The 14,578-nt window shown below is 42.0% G+C and overlaps 1 protein-coding gene across 1 annotated transcript in view; it reads left to right on the top strand.

The window, feature by feature from the left end:
- The first annotated feature begins 1,525 nt into the window (after positions 1-1,525).
- Positions 1,526-14,578, top strand: part of ACP7 (acid phosphatase 7, tartrate resistant (putative)) — a 78,389-nt gene continuing 65,336 nt past the window's right edge. Inside the window, exon 1 of the mRNA XM_073549043.1 lies at positions 1,526-1,581. The gene's annotated coding sequence lies outside the window, so the exon portion shown is untranslated. The remainder of the gene's footprint in view (positions 1,582-14,578) is intronic.

Here is a 14,578-nt window from a genome sequence, read left to right as displayed (position 1 = left end):
ATCTCCTCAATGGAGGAGATGGCAAACCGCAGCGGAATCCGCAGAAAGAATTGACATTTCAGTTCTTTCTGCGGTTTCAAAACCGCAGAAAAAACGCGCGGAAAAATCCTCACCGTCTGCACAGCGGTTTTGTATTGCCATAGGGAATAATGGTACTGTACACCGCAGCAAAAACTGCTGCAGAATCCGCAGCGTGTGCACACACCCTAAGGCTATGTGCACACGTAGTTTTAGGTGCTGCAGATTTGGAAAAATCCGCAGGTAATTCTCAGGTCAAAAAGACCTGCGGTTTCACACCTCTACAATGGTTAAAAAAAATTCTGGAGTTTGTGTAGGGAAAAAAATAATTTTTTTTTACTCCATATTCTGAAACCTACAATTTTTCTGTTGCTGGAGCTTTTGATCGCCGAGCTATAGTTTTTTTTTTTTTTTCTATTACTACGGTTTTGGGCCACAAACGATGTTTTGATTACTTTTTATTGCATTTTTTTTAGCAGCAGCAAACGAAACTGGCCATTTGGAAATATATATATATATTTTTTTAAATAATCTTAAATTTGGATAAATATTTTTTCTGTTTTTTTTTTTATTTGGAGAAAAAGTGATTACACACTTTAATATTTTGATTAAAAATTTTTTGTTTTCTGTGGTTGTATATGATAGCATTAGAATTTTGCAGTATATAGGAAAAATGTCTACTCTCATACGTAGCCCCGTCACAGGCATGCCAACCCTTCAGGAGCCCCTGCGATTTCATGATCGCCAGAATGATTGCACCATGCAAAGAAGCCGTACAAAAGCTGCTCAGTGATAGACAGCAGCATTTAAATCAGCATCGATCGGAGCAAGCTCTGGTCACTGCAGTTAGCAGCAAGTGCCGGTATGTGACTGCTCCAGACATTGCTGACCCAACAAGGTCCACCAGGACTTCCGATGCAGCCAGTCATTGCTCACTGACAGGAGGCGATGATCGGCCACCTGACCACTGAAGAACAGGAGGTCACCACTTCTGGGATAGGTAAAGACCACCAAACCGGTGGCTGGGAGCGGCACTGTGCAGGAGAAATAATCCTACTCTTAGGGTGTGTGCACACGGTGCGGATTTTGCTGCGGATCCGCCTCTGTGGATCTGCTGCAGTTCCGCAAGCAATGTACAGTATAATGTTAACCAATGGTTTTTAAAAACCACAGTACACATGCTGCAGATTTTTCTGCGGTTTTAAATCCGAAGCATGTCAATTCTTTCTGCGGATTCTGCAGCAGTTTGACACCTGTTCCATTGTACAGGTGTCAAAACACAGGGGCAAATTGCAGGCAAATCTGCAGGTGAACCGCAGGTCATTTTTACCTGCGGATTTACCTGCAAATCTGTGCGTAAAAATCTGCAACTGAATCCGCACTGTGTGCACTCACCCTTATGTTGTAGGGGAGCTCCAGATTTTGCTGTGTGCTGTGGTTCGCCTGTTCACGGTGTGTGATTATTTACACTGAAGTGAGTTTATCTCTTGCAGGTGATGTCTCTCTGACCTTACATGTCTTTTGAAGGAAATCAGAGCTTCGTCTTCTTGCCTTGGAGATAGGGTAGGTTGATTTTTTTTTTTTCGTGCATGGTCTTGCTCAGTTTAGTAGTAGGTCTTTAGTTTCTAGATCAAGATCTGTCTGCCATCAGCTCCTTGTCGACCATATAGGTTCGCATGGGGCTAATTTCTTGTGTCACCCATAGGGTCCGCCCTGTCGCAGCACTAGATCCCTTCTGTGTCTGTCCCACCGCACCAGAGAGTGTGACAGGAGTCCCAGTAAAATAACCACATTGGAATACACTTCCCAGCATCCTGTTGGAGGAAGTAGCTTACTTCTCCTCCAAGACGTGGCTGATTGTAGAAAGCTGAGCAGAGACCCCAAAAAGGACACAATTTTCTCAACGCTTCACTGTAGGAATAGGTAGTGGTCACATCAATCAGTCCACTGCCGATCAGTGAGTAGTGACAGATCCTTGCCATATGCCACCGGCGTGACATTGTCTAGCACGAGATGACTGTCAAGACCCAACCACCCTAACTGGGTGCTTTGGATGGAACCTCTCAGTTTAAAGGCGTTGTTTTGATTCGTAAGCCTAAGGCTGTGAGCACACGATGCGGATATCTAGCGGATGCGCAGCGGATTTTTCCGCGCAGAAACACTGCATATCCACATTGTGATGTACAGTAGCCTTAAAATCAATGGGAAAAAAAAACCGCTGTGCAGACGCTGCAGATTTTTCCGCGCGGTTTTCCTGCGGTACAAAATCCGCAGCATGTTACTTCTTTTGTGCTGTTTTCCACCTCCCCTATCTCCAAATCCGCAGGGGGGAATCCGCAGTGGAAAATCGCAAGAAAACCGCAGGAAAAATGGAAGAAATCCGCAGGAAAAATGCAGGTCATTTGACCTGCGGATTTCTTCCATTCTGCGCAGAAAAATCCGCAGGGCTAAAAAGTCCGTCTGCACTCAGCCTTAAACCCTCCACTGGACACACCGCAAGTGTGCTTGTGTACGTCTCAGCAACGGCAAGAAGGCAATATGCTTTATACCAGGAGATGGACACAATCTGCAGGAACATAACGTAGTCCTGGTGGAAAGCGGACACACACAGGATCTCCCTGGGGTCACACTGAAAATAGTCAGTGAAACATATTACCGTACCCATGTGAAGTAGTAATAGCGGCCAACACTGAGGTTATCACAACTTCTGTGTGCACTGATTGCCAGCAGCAAACTGTACACTATGAAGGTTGGTCATAGCCAAGAACTATAGGTCCATCTTCAGGAAGAGAGCAAGGCTTTCTCCATGGTTTTGAGCTTCACTCACTATTCTGCTGGTGGAGTCACTGTGTACATACATTACATTACTGATCCTGAGTTACATCCTGTATTATACTCCAGAGCTGCACTCACTATTCTGCTGGTGCAGTCACTGTGTACATACAATACATTACTGATCCTGAGTTACATTTTGTCTTATACTCCAGAGCTGCACTCATTATTCTGCTGGTGGAGTCACTGTGTACATACATTACATTACTGATCCTGAGTTACATCCTGTATTATACTCCAGAGCTGCACTCACTATTCTGCTGGTGCAGTCACTGTGTACATACAATACATTACTGATCCTGAGTTACATTTTGTATCATACTCCAGAGCTGCACTCACTATTCTGCTGGTGGAGTCACTGTGTACATACATTACATTACTGATCCTGAGTTACATCCTGTATTATACTCCAGAGCTTCACTCACTATTCTGCTGGTGGAGTCACTGTGTACATACATTACATTACTGATCCTGAGTTACATCCTGTATTATACCCCAGAGCTGCACTCACTATTCTGCTGGTGCAGTCACTGTGTCCATACATTACATTACTGATCCTGTACTGATCCTGAGTTACCTCCTGTATTATACTCCAGAGCTGCACTCACTATTCTGCTGGTGGAGTCACTGTGTACATACATTACATTACTGATCCTGAGTTACATCCTGTATTATACTCCAGAGCTTCACTCACTATTCTGATGGTGCAGTCACTGTGTACATACAATACATTACTGATCCTGAGTTACATTTTGTCTTATACTCCAGAGCTGCACTCATTATTCTGCTGGTGGAGTCACTGTGTACATACATTGCATTACTGATCCTGAGTTACATCCTGTATTATACTCCAGAGCTGCACTCACTATTCTGCTGGTGCAGTCACTGTGTACATACAATACATTACTGATCCTGTACTGATCCTGAGTTACATTTTGTATCATACTCCAGAGCTGCACTCACTATTCTGCTGGTGGAGTCACTGTGTACATACATTACATTACTGATCCTGAGTTACATCCTGTATTATACTCCAGAGCTTCACTCACTATTCTGCTGGTGGAGTCACTGTGTACATACATTACATTACAGATCCTGAGTTACATCCTGTATTATACTCCAGAGCTGCACTCACTATTCTGCTGGTGCAGTCACTGTGTACATACAATACATTACTGATCCTGAGTTACATTTTGTCTTATACTCCAGAGCTGCACTCATTATTCTGCTGGTGGAGTCACTGTGTACATACATTACATTACTGATCCTGAGTTACATCCTGTATTATACTCCAGAGCTGCACTCACTATTCTGCTGGTGCAGTCACTGTGTACATACAATACATTACTGATCCTGAGTTACATTTTGTATCATACTCCAGAGCTGCACTCACTATTCTGCTGGTGGAGTCACTGTGTACATACATTACATTACTGATCCTGAGTTACATCCTGTATTATACTCCAGAGCTTCACTCACTATTCTGCTGGTGGAGTCACTGTGTACATACATTACATTACTGATCCTGAGTTACATCCTGTATTATACCCCAGAGCTGCACTCACTATTCTGCTGGTGCAGTCACTGTGTCCATACATTACATTACTGATCCTGTACTGATCCTGAGTTACCTCCTGTATTATACTCCAGAGCTGCACTCACTATTCTGCTGGTGGAGTCACTGTGTACATACATTACATTACTGATCCTGAGTTACATCCTGTATTATACTCCAGAGCTTCACTCACTATTCTGATGGTGCAGTCACTGTGTACATACAATACATTACTGATCCTGAGTTACATTTTGTCTTATACTCCAGAGCTGCACTCATTATTCTGCTGGTGGAGTCACTGTGTACATACATTGCATTACTGATCCTGAGTTACATCCTGTATTATACTCCAGAGCTGCACTCACTATTCTGCTGGTGCAGTCACTGTGTACATACAATACATTACTGATCCTGTACTGATCCTGAGTTACATTTTGTATCATACTCCAGAGCTGCACTCACTATTCTGCTGGTGGAGTCACTGTGTACATACATTACATTACTGATCCTGAGTTACATCCTGTATTATACTCCAGAGCTTCACTCACTATTCTGCTGGTGGAGTCACTGTGTACATACATTACATTACTGATCCTGAGTTACATCCTGTATTATACTCCAGAGCTGCACTCACTATTCTGCTGGTGCAGTCACTGTGTACATACAATACATTACTGATCCTGAGTTACATTTTGTCTTATACTCCAGAGCTGCACTCATTATTCTGCTGGTGGAGTCACTGTGTACATACATTACATTACTGATCCTGAGTTACATCCTGTATTATACTCCAGAGCTGCACTCACTATTCTGCTGGTGCAGTCACTGTGTACATACAATACATTACTGATCCTGAGTTACATTTTGTATCATACTCCAGAGCTGCACTCACTATTCTGCTGGTGGAGTCACTGTGTACATACATTACATTACTGATCCTGAGTTACATCCTGTATTATACTCCAGAGCTTCACTCACTATTCTGCTGGTGGAGTCACTGTGTACATACATTACATTACTGATCCTGAGTTACATCCTGTATTATACCCCAGAGCTGCACTCACTATTCTGCTGGTGCAGTCACTGTGTCCATACATTACATTACTGATCCTGTACTGATCCTGAGTTACCTCCTGTATTATACTCCAGAGCTGCACTCACTATTCTGCTGGTGGAGTCACTGTGTACATACATTACATTACTGATCCTGAGTTACATCCTGTATTATACTCCAGAGCTTCACTCACTATTCTGATGGTGCAGTCACTGTGTACATACAATACATTACTGATCCTGAGTTACATTTTGTCTTATACTCCAGAGCTGCACTCATTATTCTGCTGGTGGAGTCACTGTGTACATACATTGCATTACTGATCCTGAGTTACATCCTGTATTATACTCCAGAGCTGCACTCACTATTCTGCTGGTGCAGTCACTGTGTACATACAATACATTACTGATCCTGTACTGATCCTGAGTTACATTTTGTATCATACTCCAGAGCTGCACTCACTATTCTGCTGGTGGAGTCACTGTGTACATACATTACATTACTGATCCTGAGTTACATCCTGTATTATACTCCAGAGCTTCACTCACTATTCTGCTGGTGGAGTCACTGTGTACATACATTACATTACTGATCCTGAGTTACATCCTGTATTATACTCCAGAGCTGCACTCACTATTCTGCTGGTGCAGTCACTGTGTACATACAATACATTACTGATCCTGAGTTACATTTTGTATTATACTCCAGAGCTGCCCTCACTATTCTGCTGGTGGAGTCACTGTGTACATACATTACATTACTGATCCTGAGTTACATCCTGTATTATACTCCAGAGCTTCACTCACTATTCTGCTGGTGCAGTCACTGTGTACATACAATACATTACTGATCCTGAGTTACATTTTGTCTTATACTCCAGAGCTGCACTCATTATTCTGCTGGTGGAGTCACTGTGTACATACATTACTGATCCTGAGTTACATCCTGTATTATACTCCAGAACTTCACTCACTATTCTGCTGGTGCAGTCACTGTGTACATACAATACATTACTGATCCTGTACTGATCCTGAGTTACATTTTGTATTATACTCCAGAGCTGCACTCATTATTCTGCTGGTGGAGTCACTGTGTACATACATTACTGATCCTGATTTACATCCTGTATTATACTCCAGAGCTTCACTCACTATTCTGCTGGTGCAGTCACTGTGTACATACAATACATTACTGATCCTGTACTGATCCTGAGTTACCTTTTGTATTATACTCCAGAGCTGCACTCACTATTCTGCTGGTGGAGTCACTGTGTACATACTTTACATTACTGATCCTGAGTTACATCCTGTATTATACTCCAGAACTTCACTCACTATTCTGCTGGTGCAGTCACTGTGTACATACATTACTGATCCTGAGTTACATTTTGTATTATACTCCAGAGCTGCACTCACTATTCTGCTGGTGCAGACACTGTGTACATACATTACTGATCCTGAGTTACATCCTGTATTATACTCCAGAGCTGCACTCACTATTCTGCTGGTGCAGTCACTGTGTACATACATTACTGATCCTGTACTGATCCTGAGTTACCTCCTGTATTATACTCCAGAGCTGCACTCACTATTCTGCTGGTGGAGTCACTGTGTACATACATTACTGATCCTGAGTTACATCCTGTATTATACTCCAGAGCTTCACTCACTATTCTGATGGTGCAGTCACTGTGTACATACAATAAATTACTGATCCTGAGTTACATTTTGTCTTATACTCCAGAGCTGCACTCATTATTCTGCTGGTGGAGTCACTGTGTACATACAATACATTACTGATCCTGAGTTACATCCTGTATTATACCCCAGAGCTGCACTCACTATTCTGCTGGTGCAGTCACTGTGTGCATACATTACATTACTGATCCTGTACTGATCCTGAGTTACCTCCTGTATTATACTCCAGAGCTGCACTCACTATTCTGCTGGTGGAGTCACTGTGTACATACATTACATTACTGATCCTGAGTTACATCCTGTATTATACTCCAGAGCTTCACTCACTATTCTGATGGTGCAGTCACTGTGTACATACAATACATTACTGATCCTGAGTTACATTTTGTCTTATACTCCAGAGCTGCACTCATTATTCTGCTGGTGGAGTCACTGTGTACATACATTGCATTACTGATCCTGAGTTACATCCTGTATTATACTCCAGAGCTGCACTCACTATTCTGCTGGTGCAGTCACTGTGTACATACAATACATTACTGATCCTGTACTGATCCTGAGTTACATTTTGTATCATACTCCAGAGCTGCACTCACTATTCTGCTGGTGCAGTCACTGTGTGCATACATTACATTACTGATCCTGTACTGATCCTGAGTTACATCCTGTATTATACTCCAGAGCTGCACTCACTATTCTGCTGGTGCAGTCACTGTGTACATACAATACATTACTGATCCTGTACTGATCCTGAGTTACATTTTGTATCATACTCCAGAGCTGCACTCACTATTCTGCTGGTGCAGTCACTGTGTACATACAATACATTACTGATCCTGAGTTACATCCTGTATTATACTCCAGAGCTTCACTCACTATTCTGCTGGTGGAGTCACTGTGTACATACATTACATTACTGATCCTGAGTTACATCCTGTATTATACCCCAGAGCTGCACTCACTATTCTGCTGGTGCAGTCACTGTGTCCATACATTACATTACTGATCCTGTACTGATCCTGAGTTACCTCCTGTATTATACTCCAGAGCTGCACTCACTATTCTGCTGGTGGAGTCACTGTGTACATACATTACATTACTGATCCTGAGTTACATCCTGTATTATACTCCAGAGCTTCACTCACTATTCTGATGGTGCAGTCACTGTGTACATACAATACATTACTGATCCTGAGTTACATTTTGTCTTATACTCCAGAGCTGCACTCATTATTCTGCTGGTGGAGTCACTGTGTACATACATTGCATTACTGATCCTGAGTTACATCCTGTATTATACTCCAGAGCTGCACTCACTATTCTGCTGGTGCAGTCACTGTGTACATACAATACATTACTGATCCTGTACTGATCCTGAGTTACATTTTGTATCATACTCCAGAGCTGCACTCACTATTCTGCTGGTGGAGTCACTGTGTACATACATTACATTACTGATCCTGAGTTACATCCTGTATTATACTCCAGAGCTTCACTCACTATTCTGCTGGTGGAGTCACTGTGTACATACATTACATTACTGATCCTGAGTTACATCCTGTATTATACTCCAGAGCTGCACTCACTATTCTGCTGGTGCAGTCACTGTGTACATACAATACATTACTGATCCTGAGTTACATTTTGTCTTATACTCCAGAGCTGCACTCATTATTCTGCTGGTGGAGTCACTGTGTACATACATTACATTACTGATCCTGAGTTACATCCTGTATTATACTCCAGAGCTGCACTCACTATTCTGCTGGTGCAGTCACTGTGTACATACAATACATTACTGATCCTGAGTTACATTTTGTATCATACTCCAGAGCTGCACTCACTATTCTGCTGGTGGAGTCACTGTGTACATACATTACATTACTGATCCTGAGTTACATCCTGTATTATACTCCAGAGCTTCACTCACTATTCTGCTGGTGGAGTCACTGTGTACATACATTACATTACTGATCCTGAGTTACATCCTGTATTATACCCCAGAGCTGCACTCACTATTCTGCTGGTGCAGTCACTGTGTCCATACATTACATTACTGATCCTGTACTGATCCTGAGTTACCTCCTGTATTATACTCCAGAGCTGCACTCACTATTCTGCTGGTGGAGTCACTGTGTACATACATTACATTACTGATCCTGAGTTACATCCTGTATTATACTCCAGAGCTTCACTCACTATTCTGATGGTGCAGTCACTGTGTACATACAATACATTACTGATCCTGAGTTACATTTTGTCTTATACTCCAGAGCTGCACTCATTATTCTGCTGGTGGAGTCACTGTGTACATACATTGCATTACTGATCCTGAGTTACATCCTGTATTATACTCCAGAGCTGCACTCACTATTCTGCTGGTGCAGTCACTGTGTACATACAATACATTACTGATCCTGTACTGATCCTGAGTTACATTTTGTATCATACTCCAGAGCTGCACTCACTATTCTGCTGGTGGAGTCACTGTGTACATACATTACATTACTGATCCTGAGTTACATCCTGTATTATACTCCAGAGCTTCACTCACTATTCTGCTGGTGGAGTCACTGTGTACATACATTACATTACTGATCCTGAGTTACATCCTGTATTATACTCCAGAGCTGCACTCACTATTCTGCTGGTGCAGTCACTGTGTACATACAATACATTACTGATCCTGAGTTACATTTTGTATTATACTCCAGAGCTGCCCTCACTATTCTGCTGGTGGAGTCACTGTGTACATACATTACATTACTGATCCTGAGTTACATCCTGTATTATACTCCAGAGCTTCACTCACTATTCTGCTGGTGCAGTCACTGTGTACATACAATACATTACTGATCCTGAGTTACATTTTGTCTTATACTCCAGAGCTGCACTCATTATTCTGCTGGTGGAGTCACTGTGTACATACATTACTGATCCTGAGTTACATCCTGTATTATACTCCAGAACTTCACTCACTATTCTGCTGGTGCAGTCACTGTGTACATACAATACATTACTGATCCTGTACTGATCCTGAGTTACATTTTGTATTATACTCCAGAGCTGCACTCATTATTCTGCTGGTGGAGTCACTGTGTACATACATTACTGATCCTGATTTACATCCTGTATTATACTCCAGAGCTTCACTCACTATTCTGCTGGTGCAGTCACTGTGTACATACAATACATTACTGATCCTGTACTGATCCTGAGTTACCTTTTGTATTATACTCCAGAGCTGCACTCACTATTCTGCTGGTGGAGTCACTGTGTACATACTTTACATTACTGATCCTGAGTTACATCCTGTATTATACTCCAGAACTTCACTCACTATTCTGCTGGTGCAGTCACTGTGTACATACATTACTGATCCTGAGTTACATTTTGTATTATACTCCAGAGCTGCACTCACTATTCTGCTGGTGCAGACACTGTGTACATACATTACTGATCCTGAGTTACATCCTGTATTATACTCCAGAGCTGCACTCACTATTCTGCTGGTGCAGTCACTGTGTACATACATTACTGATCCTGTACTGATCCTGAGTTACCTCCTGTATTATACTCCAGAGCTGCACTCACTATTCTGCTGGTGGAGTCACTGTGTACATACATTACTGATCCTGAGTTACATCCTGTATTATACTCCAGAGCTTCACTCACTATTCTGATGGTGCAGTCACTGTGTACATACAATAAATTACTGATCCTGAGTTACATTTTGTCTTATACTCCAGAGCTGCACTCATTATTCTGCTGGTGGAGTCACTGTGTACATACAATACATTACTGATCCTGAGTTACATCCTGTATTATACCCCAGAGCTGCACTCACTATTCTGCTGGTGCAGTCACTGTGTGCATACATTACATTACTGATCCTGTACTGATCCTGAGTTACCTCCTGTATTATACTCCAGAGCTGCACTCACTATTCTGCTGGTGGAGTCACTGTGTACATACATTACATTACTGATCCTGAGTTACATCCTGTATTATACTCCAGAGCTTCACTCACTATTCTGATGGTGCAGTCACTGTGTACATACAATACATTACTGATCCTGAGTTACATTTTGTCTTATACTCCAGAGCTGCACTCATTATTCTGCTGGTGGAGTCACTGTGTACATACATTGCATTACTGATCCTGAGTTACATCCTGTATTATACTCCAGAGCTGCACTCACTATTCTGCTGGTGCAGTCACTGTGTACATACAATACATTACTGATCCTGTACTGATCCTGAGTTACATTTTGTATCATACTCCAGAGCTGCACTCACTATTCTGCTGGTGCAGTCACTGTGTGCATACATTACATTACTGATCCTGTACTGATCCTGAGTTACATCCTGTATTATACTCCAGAGCTGCACTCACTATTCTGCTGGTGCAGTCACTGTGTACATACAATACATTACTGATCCTGTACTGATCCTGAGTTACATTTTGTATCATACTCCAGAGCTGCACTCACTATTCTGCTGGTGCAGTCACTGTGTACATACAATACATTACTGATCCTGAGTTACATTTTGTCTTATACTCCAGAGCTGCACTCACTATTCTGCTGGTGGAGTCACTGTATACATACATTACATTACTGATCCTGAGTTACATCCTGTATTATACTCCAGAGCTTCACTCACTATTCTGCTGGTGCAGTCACTGTGTACATACAATACATTACTGATCCTGAGTTACATTTTGTCTTATACTCCAGAGCTGCACTCACTATTCTGCTGGTGGGTGCAGACACTGTGTACATACATTACATTACTGATCCTGAGTTACATTCTGTATTATACTCCAGAGCTGCACTCACTATTCTGCTGGTGCAGTCACTGTGTACATACATTACTGATCCTGTACAGGAGTTACAGCCTGTATTATACTCCAGAGCTGCACTCACTATTCTGCTGATGCAGTCACTGTGTACATACAATACATTACTGATCCTGTACTGATCCTGAGTTACATTTTGTATTATACTCCAGAGCTGCACTCATTATTCTGTTGGTGGAGTCACTGTGTACATACATTACATTACTGATCCTGTACTGATCCTGAGTTACATCCTGTATTATACTCCAGAGCTTCACTCACTATTCTGATGGTGCAGTCACTGTGTACATACAATACATTACTGATCCTGAGTTAAATTTTGTCTTATACTCCAGAGCTGCACTCACTATTCTGCTGGTGCAGTCACTGTGTACATACATTACTGATCCTGAGTTACATCCTGTATTATACTCCAGAGCTGCACTCACTATTCTGCTGGTGCAGTCACTGTGTACATACATTACTGATCCTGAGTTACATCCTGTATTATACTCCAGAGCTTCACTCACTATTCTGCTGGTGCAGTCACTGTGTACATACAATACATTACTGATCCTGAGTTACATTTTGTCTTATACTCCAGAGCTGCACTCACTATTCTGCTGGTGGGTGCAGACACTGTGTACATACATTACATTACTGATCCTGAGTTACATTCTGTATTATACTCCAGAGCTGCACTCACTATTCTGCTGGTGCAGTCACTGTGTACATACATTACTGATCCTGTACAGGAGTTACAGCCTGTATTATACTCCAGAGCTGCACTCACTATTCTGCTGATGCAGTCACTGTGTACATACAATACATTACTGATCCTGTACTGATCCTGAGTTACATTTTGTATTATACTCCAGAGCTGCACTCATTATTCTGTTGGTGGAGTCACTGTGTACATACATTACATTACTGATCCTGTACTGATCCTGAGTTACATCCTGTATTATACTCCAGAGCTTCACTCACTATTCTGATGGTGCAGTCACTGTGTACATACAATACATTACTGATCCTGAGTTAAATTTTGTCTTATACTCCAGAGCTGCACTCACTATTCTGCTGGTGCAGTCACTGTGTACATACATTACTGATCCTGAGTTACATCCTGTATTATACTCCAGAGCTGCACTCACTATTCTGCTGGTGCAGTCACTGTGTACATACATTACTGATCCTGAGTTACATCCTGTATTATACTCCAGAGCTGCACTCACTATTCTGATGGTGCAGTCACTGTGTACATACAATACATTACTGATCCTGAGTTACATTTTGTCTTATACTCCAGAGCTGCACTCACTATTCTGCTGGTGCAGTCACTGTGTGCATACAATACATTACTGATCCTGTACTGATCCTGAGTTACATTTTGTATCATACTCCAGAGCTGCACTCACTATTCTGCTGGTGGAGTCACTGTGTACATACATTGCATTACTGATCCTGAGTTACATCCTGTATTATACTCCAGAGCTGCACTCACTATTCTGCTGGTGCAGTCACTGTGTACATACAATACATTACTGATCCTGTACTGATCCTGAGTTACATTTTGTATCATACTCCAGAGCTGCACTCACTATTCTGCTGGTGGAGTCACTGTGTACATACATTACTGATCCTGAGTTACATCCTGTATTATACTCCAGAGCTTCACTCACTATTCTGATGGTGCAGTCACTGTGTACATACAATACATTACTGATCCTGAGTTACATCCTGTATTATACTCCAGAGCTGCACTCACTATTCTGCTGGTGCAGTCACTATGTACATACAATACATTACTGATCCTGTACTGATCTTGAGTTACATTTTGTATTATACTCCAGAGCTGCCCTCACTATTCTGCTGGTGGAATCACTGTGTACATACATTACATTACTGATCCTGAGTTACATTTTGTATTATACTCCAGAGCTGCCCTCACTATTCTGCTGGTGGAATCACTGTGTACATACATTACATTACTGATCCTGAGTTACATTTTGTCTTATACTCCAGAGCTGCACTCACTATTCTGCTGGTGGAGTCACTGTGTGCATACATTACATTACTGATCCTGAGTTACATCCTGTATTATACTCCAGAGCTGCACTCACTATTCTGCTGGTGCAGTCACTGTGTACATACAATACATTACTGATCCTGAGTTACATTTTGTATTATACTCCAGAGCTGCCCTCACTATTCTGCTGGTGGAATCACTGTGTGCATACATTACATTACTGATCCTGAGTTACATCCTGTATTATACTCCAGAGCTTCACTCACTATTCTGCTGGTGCAGTCACTGTGTACATACAATACATTACTGATCCTGTACTGATCCTGAGTTACCTTTTGTATTATACTCCAGAGCTGCACTCACTATTCTGCTGGTGGAATCACTGTGTGCATACATTACATTACTGATCCTGAGTTACATCCTGTATTATACTCCAGAGCTTCACTCACTATTCTGCTGATGCAGTCACTGTGTACATACATTACATTACTGATCCTGAGTTACCTCCTTTATTATACTCCAGAGCTGCTCTCACTATTCTGCTGGTGCAGAC

Source organism: Dendrobates tinctorius, unplaced genomic scaffold (assembly GCF_039654945.1).
Source record: "Dendrobates tinctorius isolate UK_male_01 unplaced genomic scaffold, ASM3965494v1 ptg000158l, whole genome shotgun sequence".
Taxonomy (NCBI): Eukaryota; Metazoa; Chordata; class Amphibia; order Anura; family Dendrobatidae; genus Dendrobates; species Dendrobates tinctorius.
Note: the sequence above shows the minus strand (reverse complement) of the source record. Positions and strands in the feature narration are given on the sequence as shown.